This window comes from Lathamus discolor, chromosome 5 (assembly GCF_037157495.1).
Source record: "Lathamus discolor isolate bLatDis1 chromosome 5, bLatDis1.hap1, whole genome shotgun sequence".
Classification (NCBI taxonomy): domain Eukaryota; kingdom Metazoa; phylum Chordata; class Aves; order Psittaciformes; family Psittacidae; genus Lathamus; species Lathamus discolor.
In genome coordinates this window covers 101780186-101794706 of record NC_088888.1, presented here as the reverse complement: position 1 = coordinate 101794706, position 14521 = coordinate 101780186, and the positions used below count along the sequence as shown (strand labels likewise).

Genomic DNA, 14521 nt, shown 5'->3' with positions numbered 1-14521 from the left:
CTCAGGGCCGGTCTGCCCCTGCATGGGCTCGGGTTTCTGCTGGTGCCACTGGGATGGTGGGGAACGTCCACTTCTTACGCAATGCTTCTTGTGCCTATGTAGGAAAGAAGACCAAAGAAGCACCAACGCAAAGGCAAGAAGAGACGTGCCAGAGGTGAGCAGCCCCTGGGCAATGGCAGGTGCTCTGCAAAGACAGTCTCTGACCCCATATGCCCACCATCCTATCCAGGGTGTCCCATCCACTCACTCTCCTCTGCCCACAGCCTTTGTCGTGAAGTCTTCATGTCAATCAAGAAAATGGTAAGTGGAGCCGTCCCTCCTGGAGCACAACAGACCACCCCCAGTTTCTCCTGCCAAGGGAGGTCCCACTAACAGTGCCCTCTGCTCCTCTGCAGCTGCTCCGCAGACCTGGAGTTCGTATATAAAGCAATCCGTCAGGTCACGAGGACCATTCAGAAAATAAGCACATACCTAGACAGGTGAGGCCACTGAGAGGGGAATGGGGCGGGGCACGGACGACCTACTGGGGAGGGTATGGGGAAATCCATGGACCTTAAGTATGAGATGACATGCCCTTGAAGGGGGACTGACGCCCATGGTAAAAAGTTGAAACTTTTCACCCCTTTTCCTGGTGCTGAGGGAGATACTGTGCCCAGCAGGCAAGGAGGGGGATTCGGGTACACAGTGAGTGGGATCCCACACCAGTAACAGAGGCTGCAGTCTCTTTCAGTACAGAAAGGATGGGCCCAGGGTACTTGGGAGTGCTGGGCTTAGGCTTTTTCTGCTACTCACAGGCAAGACTGGGGGATGTCTGAGAGGAGCAACAGCCCCTGGACTACCATCACAGACAGTGAAGATGAGTCCTGTTCAAAGGTTTCTGTGTCTCATTTGAGTGACAACTCGTGGAATTCCATCATGGCAAAAAATGATGAAGAGGACAGATGTCCGGAGGCTGGCAGCATGCATCAGCAGAAGCAGGATCTTCAGATCCAGCTGGGTGCTCCTAGTCCAGCTCCAGAGGAGAGGGACATGGAAGGAAAGAAAACAAAGAGGCCCACTGCACACCACAAAAGCCAGAATACTGTGGAGGCCTTCAACCCAGAAAAGAAACTGCAGCAGAAAGAAGGTCTGCCAGCCAAGGTGGATCAGACTCTGCAGGATGCCACAGCATCAGCTTCTCCATCAAGGAAGCCGCAAAAAACACGTGACATGAGGGCGTTGGTGCTTCCCGTTGTACGAGACCCACCCTATCTGGACATTGGTGTGAAAAGTCAGCTGGAGAAGCACATTGAAAAAATGAAGATCCAGCGGCACTACGGGCTGCCAACCAATGCCCTAGAATATGAGAGGAACTCTGAAGACCTCGCCCTGATACAGGAGGCCGCGCAGCCTCCTGCTATGCAGAAGCGCAGTGTGGTGCCCTACCGCTCTCCCTTTGACCGCTGGGACAAGCGCCCTCAGGGCAAGAAGGCAGCAAGACAGCGCCCGGGTCCACAGAAAGAGTCTGCAAACTCTGTGGACACGTGCCCACGAGGGAAACAGGTTCCTACCCAGTCTGGGACAGCAGCACTCCAGGGAAGACCAAAAGAGATGGCCCAGCAGGATGGAGAGACACCGCAACGGAAAAGGAAGCATGGGGAACTAGCTGGTGGCAGCAAGGCTGGCAAAAACACCCTGACAGGCACCCCTGATAAGGAACAGGGCCCTGGGACACCAGGTGATGGGCACAGATCTTCCCTTTCTGGCCAGGCAAAGTGGGCACTGCCACAGAGCAAGGCAGCCCCACAGGGGCAATCAGGCCAGGGATCTGAGAGCCCCAGCATCTCCTGGGGGCACATGGGGCCACCAGAACTGCCACTGGAGAAGAGCATCCCTGAGTGAGAAGCAGACCACTCCATGGAAGGCCAGAGTAACTGCAGTGAGGATGTGGGGACACCTGAGCTGCCGTCAAAGCTGGCTGCTCCACTAAGCATAAGTTCTCCAAAGGCACAAAGACCCTCCCTCAAGAAGAGACCCCCAGCTCTGCCACTGTCTCCAGACTCGCAGGGACCAACTTTTTGATTCCCTTCCTCAGTGTCCTCACCGACTGATTCAGGACTAAGCAAGCTGTTGTGGACCTGTGCAATCAGCTGGGTCATTTATGGCAGGAGCAGCACCCAGACAAAACAGAGCTCCCCAGTGCCTTGCAGAGCCACCGCCACAGAGGAGCAGGGAAGGGCAAGGGAAGTGCCCAGGGCAGAGCCAGCTCCAGGAGACTCAGTCCCCAGTGCAGCAGAGCCCCACATCTCCGCCAGATCTCCAGGCTCTGTCAGGAGCACGAGCTCTCCCACAAGACAAGTTTCTTCTGCAGTCGTTCCATCGGAGCCTTTTCTGCGTGGGGAGCAGAGTCCCGCCGGAAGAGCCCGCAGACCCTGCAGACACGTGCCTGCTATGGACACAGGCTGCGCTCCGCTCTGGGACAGCAGCGCTCCTGGGAGGAGCACAGGAGACACCTCAGCAGGACGGGGAGCCAGCCCCTGCAAAGGGGAACAGCCCGGGCAGGGCCGGGGCCGCGGGGCAGACCTCTGAGGGTATTGAGGCCTGTCCCGGGCAGCTCACTGCCTGCCGCAGCCCTTTCCAGAAGCCTCCACAACAGACGGGAGGCGGCTCTGAGCGGATGGGAGGAGCGCGCGTCACAGTGAGCGCAGCCGCCCTAGAACGCAGGCGGGCAGAGGGGGTTAGCAACGGCCCTTAGCAACGGCCCTTAGCAACGGCCCTCAGCAACGGTCCTTAGCAACGGCCCTTAGCAACGGCCCTCAGCAACGGCCCTTAGCAACGGCCCTCAGCAGAGGAGAGAGTAGCCAGGGCCGGTGCAGCCCGCGGGGGCAGAGAGGGCTCTGCCCATGCTCTAGGGAAGCGGCCCGGCCAGCGCGGCTGCGGCAGGAGGCACAGCAGAGGAAGCAGCACTTTTCCTGCCCAGCTCAATCTGATCACATCTCGGGTACTTCCAGCTCATGGGGCTGCTTGCGCTGGTCCAGTGACCCCATGCACTTACAGTGCAGGAACTTCTTCAAACATGTTTGCTTTCTGGAATGAACAACAGAATGTATGTCTCCATGAATGTCATTAATATAATAGGGATGGCGAAAAGAAGGCTTAGGAGGGACCCTGTCACTCTCTGCAGAAACTTGAAAGAGGTCTACAAGTGAGATGGGGGCTGGACTCTTCTCCCAAGTAACAAGTGACAGCATGAGAGGTAACATCCTCAAGCTGCACCATGGGAGATTTAGACTGGATACTGGGAAAAAATTACTCACAGAGCGGGTGGTCAGGCATTGGAAGAGGCTGGCTCGGTAAACAAGAAATCATTGATAAAATATTGTAACCAATGGTGGCCTTTATATACTTCGGAAGATCAGGAAAAATAGCCTAAAAATTGAACTCTGAATTATAATACATTTTTACAATTAATGTTGTTTTTGTGGTGGCCAGGAAAATGGGATGAAGTTGATACGCGGATTGACTCCACAACTCGTTATCTGCTTAGTAAGCATGATAGGTGTTTACAACAGACAATACTTTTGTTTAAGCAAGGGATTCTTCTAACTCTCTTATACAATCCCCTGTATTGTTCCCTTGTACATTTTATTAACCCTGTATCAGCGTTACATACTCTGTGCATTGAACAACTATCTTTAATGACGGAAGTGTTAAAATGTACTATATTCTTGTACTGAGAGATGTGGTCAAGAAAAGGAAAGATTTTCAGCTGTCATTAAGAGAATTCTGGCTTCCTCTGGCTTACATTGTCTGTCTTTTAAATCTCTTATAATAAGCTCCTCCATCTGCCTTTGGGAAAACAGGTCACATCCCCATCCCCCTCTTTATTTCCCTCTGTCTCTATGACTACTTGCTTACAAACATCCTATGTAGGGGAGTGATACAGGGTTAATGAAATGTACAATGTATATCAAAATCACTTTGTAAATCGATAGAACATGGATAGCTCTGTCATAAAAAATATAGTAAAAGAATTTACTTACTTTATAGAAAAGGGGGGAGTGATACAAGGTTAATGAAATGTACAAAGGAAAATACAGGGGATTGTATAAGAGAGTTAGAAGAATCCCTTGCTTAAACAAAAGTATTGTCTGCTGTAAACACCTATAATGCTTACCAAACGAACAAGGCACAGACTACTGATAAGGGGAGGAGACAGAGGCCTGATTCTACTGATAAGCAACTATTGACAAGGAAATGCGAATGTCTGGGTCTATTGATAAGGGGGAGAAGCTGATGATTTATGGATGAGGTGCCGACTAAACCCTAAAGCCATGCGCGAAGATTAAAAGGTGAAAAGTTTAAGAAGAGGAAGACTCATTTACTTCATCTTGAGACCCCTGCCCATGACCAGAGGGGGCACTGCGCAGGCGCAAAGGACCTTCTAGCTCATTATAATACGAAGCGGGGACAGATACTAAGTATGTGTAGGCGTATCAGTAATCTAATGCATATGTATGCCTTAAGGGAATAAATGTAAAGGAAAAACGACTGTGGGTGTGCATGCTTTGGAGGAACGATCCCCATGCATCTCAGCGCTGAATAAAGCATACCTACTTTACAACTTTAACGAGTTGTGGAGTCAACCCGCGTTTCAATTTGGCGAGCCAGGCACGAGGCCTCTGTTCGGCTGCAGGATCGGCTGAGGAGCGGACATCCTAGGCGCCCCAGGCCGCTTGCCTGGAGGAGCTCCCCTTCTCATCCGCTCACTGCGGGAACAGACAACAACCTGTGCCGGCTGCGGAGAAACGGTATGCTTGGAATTTAGGTACTTTAGGGGCCCTGTAAGGCGTACGCGTGGCCCGGGGCTTCTGGTAAGGCGTGCAGAGACGTCTGGCGCACAGCGGAGTTCCCCTTGGCAGGTAGGGCTTGCAAGCTGGGGGCTCGTCGACCGATAGCGCGGCTGCGAGCGATCCTGAAGGCGGATCGGGCGAGCCCGGGTTTTCGCTGCATCCCAAGTTTTGGTAGCCAGGACGGACCTGCTAATGACTGCGTAGGAAGCAGGAGTAGGGTAGGCGAACCCACCAGGTCTCCGCTACATCCCAGGTTTTGGGAGCCAGGACGGACCTGCTAATGACTGTGTAGGAAGCAGGAGAAGGGTAAGCGGAACCATAGTGTGAGTGTGTGGGATCCCGTGTGTTTCTGTGTGACTGAGACGTAGCGTAGCTACGAAGCGAGTGTGGAGTCCTAATCCGCGGTTCCGTGTCTCCGCGAGGGGAGCGGCCGGAGACGGACGAAGCGTTTATGTTTTTCTGTCCTGTGTCTTGTCTGTGTATAACCATCAAGCAGCTCAGAAAGCGGGGGAAGGTCCGACTACCCCTCCCGCAGTGGATAGCTTTACGAAATACAAGGGCAAGGCAATTCCCTATGTGCCTTGTGGGAGTGTAACTGTATGTGACGGGTGGCATTTCACGTGGATATTGTGGCAGTGCTTTTAGTGTGTATCCCACTTTTATAGCCACTCAGGGTAGTGGGGCAGATACTGCTCGGGGTGTCTTATGAAATGCTGGTGGGTTTGTGGAGAAAAGCCACAAAATCCTGGTGGACTTCTGGGAAGTTAGAAAGGAAAACTGAGAAAGGGTTTGTAAAAGGTATCAAAGAAAATTTGAGAAGATGTGGTTACAAAGGAGAAAATAAAATGGGAACACAACAATTAATGTCTCTCTTTTTGGGACAGTCAACGGGGGATATTAGGAAAAATTTCGTATGAGTGCATAATAAGTTTTGAACAGTGGAACCTGCTGTGGATACTAGGGCAGTGTAAATTTTGCTGGAACCGAAACTATGTTCTAATGACAGGGGAGTTGATCTGCAGAACCCAGAGATACTATCTTACTGAATCCCCTGAGAATATCATAAAACTTGTGTGTAGGTGCTCCCATATTTTAAGTGCATTTGCAGAGCACTGGGAAAGAGAAGCTATGGAGATTTGTAAGAGATTGTTTGAAATGGGAGCCGGTCAAAACAAGGGAATTCTGAAGAAAAGCCCATTGGGTTACATTTTGGCACACTGGAAAGAACTGGGAGGTTCTTCTGGGGGCTCGGTAAACAAGAAAACATTGGTAAAATATTGTAACCAATGATGGCCTTTATATACTTTGGAAAATCAGGAAAAATGGCCTAAAAATGGAACTCTGAATTCTAATACATTTTTTACAAGTTATGTTGGTTTTGAGGTGGCCAAGAAAATGCGATGAAGTAATGTATGCAGATACGTTTCACTTTAAGAAAGCACCCGGAGTGGCAGACAGAATGTGAAATTAATATAACTCTGCCAGATCCCTAATTTTGGTTTTGGAAAAGAACAGGGAAAAACAGAAAGCTAAGCTGGAGAGATGTTGTTCAGCCTGTGATATTGGGACAGTCATCAAGAAAATTATGTATCACAGGTACCTCCGAGAGGAGCACCCTCTTCCTCTGTCCTATCAGGTATTGATAAGGAGGAGGAGATTGCTGTCACTGGCAACAAGCAGCACATTCACATTCAGAGCTAAGAAGGGGTTAAATGAGAAGTGCTGTTGCAGAGGCAGGCACCTGTAACCCCTGCAGAGCAGGGTGAGCACCTGTGGAAAAAAAAAACCAAAAAAAACATTATGAAAAAGGGAAAACCAATGGGGAAAGGAGGGAAGCTCGCGCAGTTCCTGTGTTTGAGCATGGGATGGGTGCTGGGGCAGACAAACATGTTGACAGACAGGATTGAACGGTTGATGAATAAATGTGGATGGGAGTGAAGGAGGAAGCATGGAGAGTGTATAGGAATTGGAAATAGGTAGAAAAGAAAAAGCTGGGTCGTGCTACAGCCGCGGCTGCGCTGGTTGCTTTGAAACTGGTGGAGGACGAATGTCGGACAGAAGTGGGGGAATGACCTCTTCTGTGGAACCGGATCGGTGTGAGTGCTATGAGGAGTTTGGACGCTGGGAGTGAGACTGCCCTGGTGGGAGTGCCATGGGGTGGCTCGGGTGACCGAATTGGAACTAGGCTGACGGGACCAGGGGAATCTTCCCTAGCAGATCCACTGGTTATAATGGAGCTAGGGGACAAAAGAAAAAAAAAAAAAGGGAAATGGAATTTTTGGTTGATACTGGTGCAACGTATTCAGTTTGAAACAAAGCTTTAATGCCTTTGGGGACGATTATATGATGATAAAAGGGGCGACTGGCCAAGGTGAAAAGGCTTATTGTTGTAAACTACTAAAATATCAATTGGGAAAACAATGGGGCATCCATAAGTTTTTGTATATGCCTAACTCCCCAAAAGCTCTTCTGGGGAGAGATTTGTTAGAACACTTGGGAGCGACCATTACTTTCAAAGGAGGCGAGATCACTTTAAAAGTAAACGACCAACAGTATATAGAGATGTTAAAGCTTAGTTTTGATCACTAATCATGTCGAAGGAGAAGTCAGATTGAAGATATACTGGATCAGGTATTCCCAGGGGTATAGGCTACAAACATACCTGGAAGGGCCAAAATGCACCCCCGATACAGATAAGCTCAAGGAGAGAAAACAGCCTGTCAGGATTAAACAATACCCCGTGAAAAGGGAAGATAGGGAAGGATTTTTTTCCAAATGATTGAGAATTTCCTACAGCTAGGACTGCTAAAAGAGTGCCAATCTGATTTTAACACCCCTATTTTACCTGTTTGTAAACCTTATGGGTAATACGGGGTGGTATAGGACTTATGGGCTGTTAACAAAATAACTACCCTGTAATAGTAAATTCATACACTTTGCTAACATGCTTAACATCAGAGCTAACTTGATTTACTGTTCCAGATTTGAAGGATGCTTTCTTTTGCCTCCCTCTCCATGAAGCCAGCCAGAAAATCTTTGCATTTGAATGGAAAAGCCCTAAGAGTGGGTTCATAATCCAGCTCATGTAGATGGTGTTGCCTCAGGGATTTAAGAACAGTCCCACCCTGGTTGGAGAACAACTTTCAAAAGACTTTAAGAGTCCTGGGAAGCCCCACTGGAAGAAGAGAATTTACTGCAGTACATAGATGACATCCTAATAGCTACCCAGACAGAAGAGGCCTGTGTGGCCTGGACAGTATGACAGGATGGTGTAGATTGTGGATCTACCATCATGGACTAGTTGTTAAGCCTCTATATGCACTACAGCAAGAATCTTCAGTGACAAGAGAAGCGACTTGAGCCTTCCACCAATTAAAAACGCCTTGAGGTTGGCACCAGCCTTAGGACTCCCAGATGTGAGTAAACCTTTCTTTTCTCCCATAAGAAACAAGAAATTGCCTTAGGAATACTAGCACAGGACTTGGGCCTGTAAGCAATTGGACTCTACAGCTGAAGAATGGCCTGGGTGCCTCAGGGCCGTTGCAGCAGTTGTACTAAAAGATTTACCTTGGGCCAGAAAATGTGCTGGTGTCCCATACAGTGTCTGCAGTGCTGAAAGTGAAAGGCGGGCACTGGCTTTCCCCACAAAGGTTTCTGAAATATCAAGCCATCATGGTGGAGCAAGCCTCAGCAGACTACTGAGGCCACGTATTCCAGTCGTCCAGATCTGAAAGATACCCCTTTAGACGACGCAGAAACCTGGTTTACTGGGAACAGCTATGTCATCAGTGGAAAACGGCATGCTGAAGTAATAGAATCCAGACCATTACCCATAAACACCTCTGCGCAGAAGGTGAAATTGGTTGCTCTGACTAGAGCTCTGGAACTGGAAAAAGGAAAAAACATAAATGTCTATACAGACTCAAGATATGTATTCGGAGTTGTGCACGCACATGGTGCCATTTGGAAGGAGAGGACTGTTGAATTCACAAGGAAAAAAACATTAAACATGCACAAGAAATACTGAGACTGTTGGAAGAGGTCCAACTACCTGAGAAGGTGGCAATTATGCGCATCAAGGCACACTAGAAGGTGAGCTCAGAATTGGAGGAGGGAAATGAGCTGGTGGACAGAGAGGCAAAAGAAGCTGCAAAAGGTGAGATAACAGTTGAAGGAGCTTTAATCCCTGATGGGAAGATTTCTCTAAAAGGTAAGCCAAACTATAATAAAGAAGATCAGAAATTAATTATAGGTCAAGATGAAGGGTGGGCTAGTACACCACAGGGAAAGATAATTCTTCCCTCATCTTCGTTATGGTCCTTAGTAAAGAATGCACATCAAAACACACTGGGGAGTTGATATAAATATTTGATAAGCAAAATTATGGCTAGAACTCTGTATGCTATTATTCAACAGGCAACTCACCAGTGTAATCTCTGCCTCCAAAAAAACCCCCAAAATAATCCTAAACCCAGAATGGGTCAAACTGGGAGGGACAACAAACCAGGACAACAGTGGCAGATCAACTTTACAGAACTGCCAAGAAAAGGGGAGTATAGATATTTGTTGGCACTAATGGGTATCTTTTCAGATTGGCCAGAAGCCTTTCCAACTAGAACTGTGAAGGCCTGAGAAGAAACGCAATTGATACTAAAAACATATGCCTTGATACAGAACAAGGCACTTATCATTTTGAAATCCATCCAGACATTACTCAAAGGACTGTACTTGTATATATTGTATATATTGTGTATGTGTGTGCTTAAGAACTGCTTGTGCTTTTGTGAGGATAATGATAATGAAATCATGACTGTTAAGAATCATTCTAATTTTGTTTTTATAATTTTACTAAGATCACTGGGTGTGACTTTGCATATTCAGCACCAGTTATATCCCACCAACTGATAAAATCCAGACCTAATAAGAGGGGTCCAGAAAAACAGGCATCCATCATAATATGGAAGAAATAAGCAGAGTCCTACTAAGGGTAGGACCAGATACAAGCCACCACTGGTGAAATGTACCTTTGGGATGACCACCGACTGCAACTGGCATACTGAATACGTTGTGTCACCCCATTATTGTTCTTCTAATGTTAGTTAGTATTAGTTTCATATTGTCTATTGAATTATTTGTTTGGAACTGGCGAATGTTACGATACATAATGATTTTGAACTCTCTATCAAATACACATAATGAGGTGCTGAGAGATACCTTCCGCAAGAATTGGTCGAAAGAGGAACTTGTCTGAAGAGTAAAAGAATTTACTCACTTTATAGAAAAGGGGGGATTGATACAGGGTTAATGAAATGTACAATGTATATCAAAATCACTTTGTAAATCGATAGAAAGAACATGGATAGCTCTGTCATAAAAAATATAGTAAAAGAATTTACTTACTTTATAGAAAAGGGGGGAGTGATACAGGGTTAATGAAATGTACAAAGGAAAATACAGGGGATTGTATAAGAGAGTTAGAAGAATCCCTTGCTTGAACAAAAGTATTGTCTGCTGTAAACACCTATAATGCTTACCAAACGAACAAGGCACAGACTACTGATAAGGGGAGGAGACAGAGGCCTGATTCTACTGATAAGCAACTATTGACAAGGAAATGCGAATGTCTGGGTCTATTGATAAGGGGGAGAAGCTGATGATTTATGGATGAGGTACCGACTAAACCCTAAAGCCATGCGCGAAGATTAAAAGGTGAAAAGTTTAAGAAGAGGAAGACTCATTTACTTCATCTTGAGACCCCTGCCCATGACCAGAGGGGGGCACTGCGCAGGCGCAAAGGACCTTCTAGCTCATTATAATACGAAGCGGGGACAGATACTAAATATGTGTAGGCGTATCAGTAATCTAATGCATATGTATGCCTTAAGGGAATAAATGTAAAGGAAAAACGACCCTGGGTGTGCATGCTTTGGAGGAACGATCCCCATGCATCTCAGCGCTGAATAAAGCATACCTACTTTACAACTTTAACGAGTTGTGGAGTCAATCTGCATATCAGGAGAACAAAAGAAACCAGTAAATTCCTGCACCATGGTCACTTTTGGTTTGTGCTTTGTCCCAGCCAAATCCGCACACATTTATTTTCCTGCGTGTGCTGTGGTATTATGTGTGTTTATTCAGGTAGTGGTATGTTGTCCACAGAAACACACTTCCCAGGGGAAGGTTTTCACTCTTCAGAGCAAAAGGACATCTGGATTATCTATCTATGTGCATCTGGGATAGCTGTTGCATTTATTCTCCTATGTTGCAGTCAGGCTTGTGCAACATCTCCTGAATCCTCTGTATATGGAGGGATGAATATGGGCAGTGTGGTAGAGGCTGAGAAATTGGTGCTGTTTGCATCTCGCAGACAGTATGTACAAAAAAAAAAAAAAAAAGGCAAAAAAAACCTTGTAATTGACAAATAGTTCCACATCCTTTCTGTACAGTTAAGTGTAAATAATAAAAGTGCCCATGTAGTCACATGGGTAAAGGTAAAACACTGCTCTTGTCCTACTCATGCATTACATTGAGCTTTATGTGAATAAGGTGTAATAGCCACAATAAAGGTAAGCATGAAAAACATCAAGAGGTGTGATGAGTGGTTGAGATAAACTGGGAGATTAGAAGGCAGCTGAGATCTTCACCCCCACCCAGCAGATGGGTGGTGTTTCACAGGTGAGATGTCTATTTATTCTTCCTTTTGTCTCTGTTGAGCAGTTAGATTTAGATTTTATCTGAGTGCAGATTGTATTGTTTTACTGACAGGTACAATCCCTGGGCTGCAAGCATAGTTCTAAAAAGAGTTTATTCCTTTGTACTTAAAAATCAGCAGTAAAGGGAGTAAACTCCGCTGCTATACAGTATTTAAATAGTGCAGATAATATAGGTACATTGTTAAAAAAATTCTATATATAAGTGACATTGTGATAGCAATATGAAAAGAAATGCAGTATGAGAATACAGGTATATAATTATTCATGGTGCTGAAGCAAGTAAAACTCTACACTTAATTTCCTGGACAAGAGAGCAGTTTCAGCCAGAAAGGTTGAGGGAGGGTCATTCTGACCATATAGGCTGATGATGCATTTGCTTGAGGGGGAAAAGAACAGAAGTTCAGCTGAACAAAGACATTTTCCTATGAAAAAAAGTTTCCCTGTGCCTTGAAGAGGGACAGTTCCCTCGCCACTGCACAAGAGGCAGGCACAGGGCTGCTTGGAGAGCTTGGGAAAAGCAGTAAACAACTGCCAACAACTCATTCCCAGGAAGAGCACACCTCCAATCCATATATGCATACTTACATGAATACACATTTACATATATATTTATATATGTATATATATTCTCTCTAACTAGACTTCACAGCCTCCCTTTCATAGGAGTCCATCAAGGGTTACTTTGGATATAATCTTGGTATCTTCCCTGATAACAAAAAAATCCCATTTTTTTTTCCAGATCCCGGTCCACTGCAAACATTTCTCACAATCTCCAAGTACTCAAAACCCTTTCAGTACTTAAAGTACGTACCAGCCACTGTGAGTTATCCTTAAATATCACATGCAAATGTTAACATTTTTTTGGAAATTAAGTTCATGCTGCTTGTTTCTTTCTGTCTTGGTCACACAGCCATCAAATTCTTGTGCAGGTATTGATAGCACTCGTTAATAATATTTTTATTGTGAACCCATAGCTAGAAAAAACATCATAAATACTACGTGATCCCTACCTGCTTTCTGTGTTTCAACATGGTCAAGAAGTGTGAAGTTAAGGTCAGCCCACCTCCCCAAGCTGGGTGGGACATCTGTGGTTTGGTGTGGTTATTCACAGCATGAGGTGCAGCTCCAGTGGACAGCTTTTTTAATAATGTAATCCAAAAGTGAAAGGGAAATGTTTACTAAACCTGTTTCAAAATGGCCTATTGATCAGATAAATGGGTGTTTATTGAGGCTGTTGCTAGATACTTACTGTTGTTGAGATAATTGGGTGACTCAGCTAAGCCAGACAAAGAGCTCTACTGTTGCTCTGTGAAGGACTGACTGACAAAGTTTGGATCATGACCCCAGAGTAAGGGGAGAAACTTTGCTCTGTCTTCTCAGCTAATCACTTAATTCACCTATCCTCACATCATTCACTTTTACAGCCAGTCAACTGCCTTCCTCCCATAAAACCAAGAAACTAACACTGAGCTTTCTGCAGAACCCCTTCATCTGCAGCACAGTGGTGATGGGTTTTCATTACGGACACCAAGCTTTGGGGTGTGTCTTTTCTGTATAATTGTAGTATTATGCAATAATACACAATATTTCTTTTTTACAAGAAATCTGTACAAAATATACACAAGCTTTTTTTTTGTGTGTGTCTTTTCTGTATTGTATTATTATATTCATGCATTTTTCTGTTGAGAATGTGCATAAACTGTAAGGTCCTAGCCATTCAAGGCACTTATTTAGTAAATAATTGGGGCAAGTTTTGTGGGGAGAGGTAATCTTTTGTAAGACAAAGTGATAAACATGGGAACAGCTAACAAGCTTTCAGCCACACAAGCTCTTCTTCAGGTTAAATTTGTTGCTTGAAAGCCTTTCTTCTTTTCCAACTAGATGTGTGGGTTTTTTCCAATCAAATTTCTTGCCTTTCCCTGAAATTCTCTGTGGACATATTCTTAACTCTCACTGCTACAAAGACTACCAATAAACAACAAACAGTAGGTGATTAGGCAGGCTGTTAATGGAGATTTAATGATAGAAATTACATCATACAACTCATGCCTCATATTTTATCTAAAAAATTGGAAACATTTTAAAAAGACAGGTACTAATGAGTATAATTGTGGAATATATCTCCTCGCTTCTCCAAGGAAAGTATGAAACGTGTGAATTCTGATGTACAGAAAGAGATTTATAACTGCAGATTGGGGGCAACACTGAGAACATATACTTGCCCTCCAATTAAACTCACTCTCACTTATATAATGGTTTTATTATTTGAATGTAATAGGTTGATGTTTTTTTCATTCAAAAGTAGCATGTCTGTGTTCTGTTGATGGTAGTTTGCATAGCTGAGTGATAAATGGTATTTGAAATCATAGGGGCATGTTTACTTCAAATGTTTCCAGTCCATCAGTTTCAGGTCGTACCAGTCCAAATCAGCAGTAGTGTTATAACCAGATTTACACTGATATACCTAAGAGTAAACTTGAACCCTGGCTAGTCATATCCTATAGCAGGGTTGTTTTTCTTTGGTTTTGTTTTTGTTTTTTTTTTTTTTCATTCTCCAACAAAATAAATGATATATTGTAATGAAGCAGTGTTTCACTTGCTCAAGATTGTATTTCGATCAGAAAATCTTCTGGTGTATGTCAGACAGATCACTGCTTTTTAACAAAAAAAACTCACCTTCATTATTACCTGGTAATGCTCCATATTTGTTCAAAACATTCCACCAGCAATTTCTTTACTGTAACATCCAGTCATAACTGATAAAACGAAGTCTACTCTTTCAATAAATTCTGGAGCATTATAGAGGTCTGAACTGGGCTTTGAACCAGGAAGCGTGCTTTGTTTGAACTGCCTAACCCTTGCATTTGATTTCTTGAATTAATGTTTTACCTGTAACTAGAAGTGTTTTCACTGAAGGAAGAGTGATCCTGCTGCTGATTTAGCATTACCTGTTACACTCCCAAATATGTTACTGTA

General features: G+C 44.9%; 1 long non-coding RNA gene across 1 annotated transcript; it reads left to right on the top strand.

The window, feature by feature from the left end:
• The first annotated feature begins 4912 nt into the window (after window positions 1-4912).
• Window positions 4913-10820, top strand: LOC136015584 (uncharacterized). The gene is made up of 2 exons (XR_010613254.1): window positions 4913-5138; window positions 7815-10820. It is a non-coding gene; the product is annotated as an uncharacterized LOC136015584 (long non-coding RNA).
• Window positions 10821-14521: the final 3701 nt, after the last annotated feature.